The sequence below is a fragment of the Tenrec ecaudatus genome, chromosome 4, assembly GCF_050624435.1.
Source record: "Tenrec ecaudatus isolate mTenEca1 chromosome 4, mTenEca1.hap1, whole genome shotgun sequence".
Lineage (NCBI taxonomy): Eukaryota > Metazoa > Chordata > Mammalia > Afrosoricida > Tenrecidae > Tenrec > Tenrec ecaudatus.
Window position 1 is genome coordinate 197,002,102 of NC_134533.1, and position 7,566 is coordinate 197,009,667.

The 7,566-nt window shown below is 40.4% G+C and overlaps 1 non-coding gene across 1 annotated transcript; it reads right to left on the reverse strand.

The window, feature by feature from the left end:
- Nucleotides 1-3,134: 3,134 nt before the first annotated feature.
- LOC142447338 (U1 spliceosomal RNA) lies at nucleotides 3,135-3,297 on the reverse strand. Its single transcript, XR_012784079.1, has one exon. It is a non-coding gene; the product is annotated as a U1 spliceosomal RNA (small nuclear RNA).
- Nucleotides 3,298-7,566: the final 4,269 nt, after the last annotated feature.

Below are 7,566 nucleotides of genomic sequence, written 5' to 3' on the forward strand. Positions count from 1 at the left end.
TGTTACTGTGGGTTTTTATGTGAGAATATTGTGGGTGATTTATAGGTCTGTATTCTGGATATAATAAACTACTCTCTCTTTTGGTCTAAATGGTCTAATTAATGGATTTAGCTATCAAAACACTCGGATTGGACATTTTTGTCATTTGTTGTACTTGGTACAGAGACTTTCAGGTCTTGGTTTTGTGGGATACTTCAGACTATGGGCCTTATTGGAGTTGGGCTAACTAAGGCCGACCATTGCACCTAGATTTCCTTTTAGGCTTAAATTAAAAAGCACAACTGATGCCTAACGGCCATTTGAATGGATTAATCCATAGAAACTAATGAAAGCATTTTGCTTTGATAACTGTACTCTGTTGAAGAATTTGGTCCATTTAGAAAAACAGGCAAAGTGTGTTTGCTGCAACTTGCCTGGCCAGCCCAGGGAAAGGCAGTCTTGAACTCAGGAAGTCACCTGGGTGACCCCTGGATAAGCACTGTGTTCTCGAGCCACACGGTCCTGAGTCACACCCAGACCAAAGTAGTCGGAGGGTCCTGAACCAAACTTGAAAGCTCATATGATCTACAGTGGATCATGTATCCCAATCACGGTGCCTTTTCCATTTCACTGGGTCTCATCTGCAACTGTGACGAGTTGACCTGTCACCAGTCCTAATTTTGTGACCATGTCCTATGTAAGTAGCCTTATGCCTGTGACCCATTGGGATGCGAGTATGGCCTCAGGCTAATGGCCTCCCTCATCTGGATGATTTGTCTTTGTTTGTTTTGTCCTTGTCCTGTGCAAGACTCCATTACTAGGTCTCCATACATTATATTGGAATCGGGTTCTCTTTTCCCCTCTCCCCCCGAAAACCCTGCCACCACCATTCTCCTTATTCTTATCATCAGAGTTCCTTCCTACCTTGGGTTTGGCTCCTCCACAATTCATCACTAGCTCGGTCCCACTCAAACAAATCCATTATGCATTTCAAATTTGCCTTAATCTCTGAGATTTTTCCGCTCGTCAAGACCCAAAGTCTTACTTCTGAGTCCGCTCCTAAAATATAGATGGCTGAGGGCTAAAGATTTGAACTGTACTAACTTTACCCTACCCCAATTCTTTAATTCTAAATGGATGTCTTGTGGCCTTATCTGTGTGCCGTGCCATGACTACATGATAAACCTGAGCATTTCTCCACTTATCTTAAAATGAAAGCCCACAGGACAGTGAAGAAGCTGGAGCTCAAGACATAACAGAAATGGATTTAGAACCCAGACTTCTGATTCCTGGACTCTCTTTTTATTAAGCCAAATTGCCTCCGAAGCACTCATATTTCAGTTTAAGCAAAGCGGAGCATAATTGGTGAATAAAAAAGTCATTCCAGCACATTATGCAAATTTAAGAAAAGAATAAGTGTCAGCACCTGTAAGCCTGTCCCTTGAAAATTATGCTGAGGTTAATATATTAAAACAAACTATCATTCAGTATTCCAGCTGTACCCCCCACATCCCTTTTAAAGCCAGATTTATAAAGTTGTGTCGGTCAAATGCATCATCAACTAGAAATGATTCATGATTTGTAGGTGTTCATAATATTTTTATAACCCTATTTCAAGTCTTGCCAACAACCTATTTTAGACCAGATTTATTTAGATTTTTAAATACAGGAAAATGAATGTCGTTTGCTTTCATAGTCAGTAGGACGACACTGACTAACAGTGTCCTGGAGAGGTTAGAAGAACAAGCGCCAACAATTATGTAATGTGGAGTTTAAGCAAGGGATAAAGGGCCTCAATTAAAACCATGCCAAAAAAAGTAATTAGGCTACACATCATTGTCAGGATGAACTGGAACAGGAGAAATGGGAAACCTGGCCAGAAAAAGGGAGGGCGACCTCCTGGTGCAATCACCTGACACCAGCACAAAATCCTCCTTCTGGCACCTTCTACTTTCTCTGGAATGCTGCTTTTCACACACCTTTCCAAGTGTTTCTGACGATCTTAACCTGGTCTTCCTTCTAACAACCAAAGCACGGCATACTCCAAAGACCATCCCAGCTCCCCCAACTGGCCTCCGCCTCCCAAACAAAACAAAACATTACACATTATACATGAAACATTTGCCTTCGTTTCTGAGATCTTTCTGCTGGTCAAGACCTGAAGCCTTCATTCTGCGCCCATTCCTTACATATAGGTGTCTGAAAACTCCGACAGATGTCGTAAGCAGGCATCAATGTGGGGTCATTCGACCATGGGAAGAACACGCGGCTTTGTTGCATCTTTGGAAGGAAAAGAAGCTACATTGATAATGCATTGAGGGGCCAGTTAATTTGGTTCCAATATTGTGATCTGTAGGAATTTCATTGTTTTCCATGACTAAAAGAGGCATGTTTATTTTCTTCTATTCCTCCTATCTTATTTTTGCTCTACTATATATTTGTTTACTCTGCAAACATCACACAAAGCAATGCCCCCCTTTTGTTAAGAATGCAAACACACATTTCCACAAACACAACAAATCAATGATTTTTCTTTTTACAAGTTTCTAGCACATATCTGTATATATAATTTTAATACAATACAATCTTGTATTCTGCTTTTTTCATTCAATACTGGGTGACATTTTACATGTGGCTCTGGAACTGTTATACACACCATGTTTTTTATAATGTCATGGCATTCAATGAAAATAATGCTCCATAATTTACCCAGTTCTCTTTCTATTGTTATACATGCAAATTATTTTCTATTTTCCTGGGTATAAAAGAAAATCAAGTTTTATCTCGAATAGAACTTTCTAGTAATATTGTTTATTTCCTTAGTATAAGTTCCCAAATGTTCCTCTGCCTATCTTTTCAATGTGCCTGATTCAGATGCTATTGTCATTGTGTTTGTTAGGTGCTGTTGAGTGGGTTCAGACCCATAGGGATCCTGGCTCAGCAGAACGAAACACTGCCCAGTCCTGCGCCTTCCTCTCAATTGTTCTCATGGGTGAGCCAACGCTGTGTCAATCCATCTTGTTGAGGATCTTCCTCTTTTTCACTGTCCCTCTAGTTTACCAAGCATGATGTCCTTCTCCAAGGACTGATATCCCCTGACAATATGTCCAAAGTACATGGGACCAAGTCTTGCCATTCTTGCTTCTTTTTTTTTCCAGGGGAGAGCGCGAATGCAGTGCCCCACTACCACAAATTATGCAGTCAAGTTTCCCACTTTTGGGGAAATCACAGGGGTCAGCACATCTGGAGTGCAATGGAGAAGCCTCGCCCCGGGAAAACCACCTTCGAGATCATGGTGTCTCCCTGCCAGATAAGTATGCCATTCTTGCTTCTAAGGAGCACTCTGGCTGTGCCTCTTCCAAGACAGATTTGTTTGCTCTTTTGGCAGTCCGTATTACTTTCCATCTTCTTTGCCAACCCCATAATTCAACTACATCAATTCTCCCCTGGTCTTCCTTATTGCTTGTCCAGCTGCTGCAGTCATATGAGGTGATGAAATTAAAACACCATGACCTGAGTCAGGCACCCTTTAGTCCTCGAAGTAACACCCTTGTTCTTCCACACTTTCAAAGCGATCTTGTGCAGTAGATGGACCCAATGCAATACGCCATTTGATTTCTTGACCGCTGCCTCCATAAGCATTGATTATGAAGCTGAACAAAATGAAATCCTTGACAACTTCAGTCTGTTTTTCTATTTATCACTCTTGTCTATTGGCCCAGTTGTGAGGATTTATTCAGACTGAAGGCTGCAGGCCTTGGTCTTCATCAGCAAGTGCTTCGCACCCTCCTACTCACTTGCAGCAAGCGCATCGCAGGTGTTAATAAGCCTTCCTCCAACCCTGATGCCATGCTCTTCTTCACAGAGTCCAGGATTTTAATAAAAATGTAAACTAAAAAAAAAGCCAAATCACTACCACCGAGTCTATGCTAATCCACAGTGCCTCTAGAAGACAGAATAGAATTACCCTGTGCATTTCTAAGACTAACTCTGTATGGGAGCCGAATGCCTCACCTTTTTCTCAGTAACTGGTGGTTTCAAACTATTGACATTGTGGTTAACAGCCAGCTGTGTTGTACTCGACTACATGCCCAGGGATCCTTAATATAAATATAGCTACCATTAAAATTTCTCAACAGGTGAACAAATTTTTTAATGTATTTCATATAACCCAACTACATTTGAAAGTTATGTTACTATTTAATGAGCACGAAATGTCATTAATGAGATGGTACGTATTCTTGTTTTCAACATAGGTCTGAATTTCATTGTGTATTTTTCACAAAAGATGCATTTCGATTCAGATACTAAATGTAAGATGTTTATTACTTACTTGATCTGTGCTTAGATTTCATAAAGTTTACAATTGGAAAAGTCTACTCACGTCCCCAAGTTGTTCGAACATTCTTAAACATCACCCGACAACTTTATCAATTTTTAAATTCTGTGTAGTTGTTTGTTGCCCTTGAGTTGATTCTGACTGATGGTGACCCTATGTGTCAAAGAAGAAATACTCCATAAGGCTTTTAAGGTTGTGGCCTTTCCAACCAAAGCACCAAGTTTTCTGGAAAACTGCCAACCTTCTAGCAAGTAGCAATTAACCATTTGTGACATTCAGAGACTCCAAATTTCTACTCATGAAAAATCCATTTATTGGGTTGCTCTTGATATGCTTCAAGTGCTCAGGAGTCACCAGTGGCTAATGGGTATTGTATTGGAGAGCAAACATCGAGGTCTAATAACTGTATGATTTTCCTGAGTAAGATCTGTAGCTCAAAGAACTATTCATTTTACCTTCATATGAATTGCCATTTATTTATATTCCTTTTGGAATCAGAACTATTTATTTATTTATATTGATACCACTTTTTTATATTGCTTTTGGAAAAAGAATCAATATTGACTTTTGTAAATGCAGTTCCGCTTCCCCTCAAAAAGAAAGAATCATTCCATAATCCCTTGTATTCCTTCTGGTCAAAATGGCACCTGGGGATCCAGTAGACAATGAACCAAACTCTTCTTGCAGGCTTGAATAGATGGATACTAAAATAAGATTTTTGTGAATAAAATGTTCCCATATGAAAAAAGAATGAATTCTTTTAGAAGCTTTTTTTCTTGGGGAGGTGGAAAAATCCAATTAACTGTTTTCATAGCACCAGCTGGTTCTTTGGAGCCTAAGGAAATAACACCTCCCAGGAGTGAACATTGATTTCACTCTCCTTCAGAAATGCAGTCCCCCCACCTCCCTCGGAGATCAGGCTACCTGTTAACCAATATTGATGGTAATTAGGGTGGCAAATAACAGCAAGTAATAAGAACGTGAATCCTCACCCCTGTGGCTCTTCTTTAATCCTTATTTAATTTGACTATGTGTTTTTGGTACTAAAACAAAACTAGAACGATAAAACACACAAAAAAAGGAAGAAAAAATTCCATTGCAAGTTCAAGCTCCCTTCCCTGTCCTATGGCATTTTATGATAGTTCATGATGATAAAAATGATGATAATGTTTATCTTATCCTATCGTTGTTTATATTCAATTATAATAAAATGGCTTCATTTTATAATGGGAATTTCCATTTTTGAGAGCTTACTAAGAACCAGACACTATTATAAGCATTTTCTAATGTATTAAAGTATTTGATGCTCACGACTATTGATTGAAGTAGAGGGTAAGTGACTCAGTCACACAAGGGTGGTCTTTTTAGAAATTATTTTAGACTGAGAATTTGTTCCTGAATACTATATATTTCTGTCTAAGTGATTTCTCCCCACCCCTCTCCTAATCATTCTCCTTTCCTTCCTCATTCTCTGACCTAACTCCCCACTCTTACTCTTCAGTCCATCCCAATCTGGCCTCTACTATCCCAAACTGCTGATGTTGAAGGAACTGGTAGCTCCCTACTGGCACGCTCACAGGGTCAGCTGTCAGTTCTAGTTGGCATCTCTGCAGCATTTGGTCTTCTCTAAACAGTCTTCTTTCTAGATTTCCAGAACACCCCTTCTCTGCTTGGTTTTCTTCCCATTTTTTCAATACTCCTATTTAATCATTTGTGCTACGGGCTAGGCTCTTTCATTTCCATCTTTCCATTAAGGGTCAATGTCTGCCAGGTAGGTATCTCCCTTGGATCAAATTACATCCCTCGGATGCCCAAAGACAGGCTCCCTTCTCTACCAGCCCTCAAATACTGAGTAAACCAGTCTATCATCTGGTCTCCTTCATTTAAATAATATGTATACACAGTCAATTCAATTCACCTCCAACTCACTGAATTTCCAATTTATAAATCCAATCGCCTATTTAACATCTGCACTTGGATCTGTAGTTAATATGAGGAGGCCTTTAAAAGTTCATGGAAAACTGTCGTGAAAAGAATGGGAATTGTGTTAGTCTGGGTAGACTAGAGAGACAAACCATGGACACACAAATGTGTTTAAGAAAGAGATTTATGTACAAGATCAATTGAACATGAAGAAAACATCCAAGCCCAGTCCAGATCAAGTCCATAAGTCCAATATTAGCCCATATGTCCAATACCAATCTATAAAGTCCTCTTCAGACTCATGAAATACATATAATGATGCCGAATGTAGAAGATCACAGACCAGTGAAAGTCTTTGGATCCAGTGTCATTGAAAACATGTCAGCATTGGCAGGGGTCTCTGCATCAGGTTGGGTCCATGTGTCTTGTCAGATGCTATGTCTCCCAGGGTGTGAGCAGAGTCTCCTACCTCCAAGGAGGAAGTATCAGATTTCCCAGAATTCTCAGGAGAAGGCCATGCCCACACAGAGGCCTCATTGGCTATGATCTGATTGACAAGCTAGACTCCACCCCTACACACTTAGTTCTCAAATTGACAAACGATTATATATCTACCACAGGAATTTTTAGCAAACTTTTGGAAGTCCCTTCATATGTGCACTTGATACCATTCCCACCCACAACACACACACATACACACACACAAACTTGCTTCTCCTTTTTCTTCGACATCTAAGTTACCATTTTAGATTAACTTTATCTCGCGAGTAAAGTCTGTGCTCTATGAATATCGTCACTATCCTAGTTCAAGACATTCTTGTTAGGCTGCTAACTGAAAGGTCAATACTCTGAACCCACCGGCTACTGTACGGAAGCAAGACGTGCAGTCTGTTTCTGTAATGATTACAGCTTTGGAAACCACATGAGGCATTTCTACTCTGTCTGATCGGATTGCTATGAGCAAGCAGTTGCACAGCAATAACGTGTGTGCGTGCATACATGCGTGTGTGTGTGTGTGTGTAGCTGGTTGAATAAACAGCATGGAGGTCAAAGCTCATCTTCTCTGCCTAGACAAGGGAGAAGGAGAGTCCACCTCCACATAAATCCATGGTCCAGTGCCGCAAGGCAGAGGTCAGACATGACTCCACCCTCTTTCATTCTTCTACCCTATTCTGACACCAGTTGCTCTTACAATAACACTCTCTCTCTCTCTCTCTCTCTCTCTCTCTCTCTCTCTCTCTCTCTCTCTCTCTCTCTGCTGGGTTTCATGATTCATTGCAATGGTCACCCAGACCTCATGGACAATACTCACCATTAAGGGACTT